This window comes from Echinops telfairi, unplaced genomic scaffold (assembly GCF_000313985.2).
Source record: "Echinops telfairi isolate 266 unplaced genomic scaffold, ASM31398v2 ScPeMD7_7459;HRSCAF=8497, whole genome shotgun sequence".
NCBI classification, from domain to species: domain Eukaryota; kingdom Metazoa; phylum Chordata; class Mammalia; order Afrosoricida; family Tenrecidae; genus Echinops; species Echinops telfairi.
The window spans coordinates 8337693-8340097 of record NW_022111359.1 but is presented as its reverse complement, the minus strand read 5'-3'; the positions used below and the strand labels follow the sequence as shown (position 1 = coordinate 8340097).

General features: G+C 39.6%; 1 protein-coding gene and 1 pseudogene across 1 annotated transcript in view; one reads left to right on the top strand and one right to left on the bottom strand.

The window, feature by feature from the left end:
• The window catches only part of LOC101655706 (vomeronasal type-2 receptor 116-like), a 140768-nt gene that overhangs the window by 14873 nt on the left and 123490 nt on the right, over positions 1-2405 (top strand). The window lies entirely within an intron of this gene.
• LOC105979697 lies at positions 1023-1479 on the bottom strand (annotated as a pseudogene).

Sequence of the window (2405 nt, the reverse complement as noted above, 5' to 3'; positions counted from 1 at the left end):
CATTTTGTTAAGAAATAGAGAATGTCTGTATAATGCCTCATACAGTACTTATCTACCCCCTGGGAATCTCTGGGTGACAAAAATCATCAACACATTTGGCTGGTAACTTGTAGTCTGGGGGTTTAATCCACACAGAGGAAACTCCTAAGAAAGACCAGGCGAATTTATGGCATCGTGATCTGATATGATGGCTTTTAGAATATTAATGTTTTTTAAATTTACGGATGCTTCTTTTATTATCTAAAATATGACCTGTTGTGGAATACCTACCATAAACGCTAGAGAAGAGTATGAAAGGAATTTTTGTTGGTTAGGTGTGCTATATATGTATATGAGATTAAGTTGACTATTTTTTCTGTTTCTTCGTTGGTTTTCTTTAGAGTTGATGAATCTTTAGCTGAAAGTGATGTAATGAAGTCTCCCAGTAATGTATAATGTTATCTTCTTTTCTCTTCATTTTGGTAAGAATTTGATTTATACGTTTTGATGCTTTTTCATTTTGTGGATTTACATTAATGAAAGTTATGGTTTCTTGATCAGTTAAGGCTTTCATCATTATATAGTGACCTTCTTTGTCACTTATTATATCATTAATTTAGATGTCTATTTTGTCTGAGATTAATATTGCTACTACATCATTCTTGGGATTAGTGATAGCTTGGTATATTTTTCCCATCCTTTGATTTTGAGTCTGTGTTTATCATTATTTATAAGGCATGTTTCTGGTAAGCGGCATATTAAAGCCTCTTGTTTTTTTTTAATCCATTCTCTTAGTCTTTGCCTTTTATTGATGACATTAGTCCATTTATATTCAGAGTTGTTATTGATAAATATGAATTTGTTGGGTCATTTAGTTTTATGTTTTGTTTTGTTTTCCCAGTCTCCAAAGACTTTATTGGTAAGTGTGCTTTGGAAGGAGACAGGACATCAATCCTACTGCTTCCAACCCCAGAAGAAGAGCTGTACACAGGACAGGCACAGTGCCAATGGGCCCACAGGGATGGGACTGCTTTGTCCGCCTCTTACTCGTAGATCCAGTCACAGCCACAAGACTTGTAGTCAACCAGTTCCTCCGGCTTAAGCCAGAGGCTGATTTCTCTCTCGGTGCTCTTTACCGAATCACTGCCATGAATGATGTTCCTGCCAACTTGAATACAGAAGTTCCCTCGGATGGTGCCTGGCTTAGAATCCGCTGGGTTGGTCTCTCAGCATCACCCATCGCGTCTTCACCACATTCAGCCCCTCCCAGACCATGGCCACAATTGGTCCCGAGTTCATGTACTTCACCAGCCATGGGAAAAAGGGGCGGTCTTTCAGGTCAACGCAGTGCTGCTTCAGGTGTTCCTAGGAGGCCCGAAAGAGCTTCATGCCCACCTGACGGAAGCCCTTCTGCTCAAAACGTTTGATGATGTCGCCCACCAGGCCACGCTGCACGCTGTCCGGCTTGATGGCGACAAAGGTGCACTCACTGTTGGCCATGGTGCGAGTCAGATGGCGGGGGAGCGGGCGTCTGGATCGGCGGAGCTGGAGCAGAGAGCTATTTTATGTTTTTTATGGTGTTCTGGGTTTTAGCGTTCATGGTTATTTTTTGTGCTTTTTGCCTTTTGCTTTCTGGTTGTCTTATGGATACTCTACTTTTATTTTTTTTGTTTACTTACTGTTTGTCTTGCTTATATGGTTTTCATCTTGATTTTGTTGAAGTTTTAAGTTTTTCTCTGAAAATTATTTGTTATATGCGGTTCTCTTTTGAACTTCAAAAGTTTCTTTATTTTCTTTGATTTTTCTCAACTTTTTGATTTTATATTTCCTTATTTTTCTGATTTTCTTCTGAAAGATTCCACACTAAGTGTGTAGCACAATCTGTGACCCATGATTCATGTAAATCTGTCAGAAAGGGGAGCACATTTGCTGCTTTGATTGTACTTTGTTTCCAGGGAGGAAAATGTTTAATCAAACAGATATAAACTGGAAAAATGCAAAAATGAGCTACTCTTACTTTTTATTAGGGTCTCGGAGTCCCTGGGTGGATCAGTTTTGTCCTACTTCTCTCCCTTCTCTTCTGCATCCTCTGTTCCTTACTTTTCATTGGCTGTCTCAAAAAACCCACCTGCATCCTTAAACAAATCACCTCCATTGTTGTGTTCACTGTGGCTGTTTCCACTGTTTTGGCCAAAACTATGACTGTAATTGTGTTAGGTTCTCTACAGAAACAAAGCCTGGATATATATATATATACAAGTGGCCATCTAGCTCAGAAGCATTAAAGACCACATGAAAGAGGCACACCAGCCTGTGTAATCACAAGGTGTTGAAGGGATCAGACATCAGACATCAAAGAACAGAAAATCATATCATTATGAATTAGGGGGAGTGCAGAGTGGAGACCCAAAGCCCATCTGTAGGCA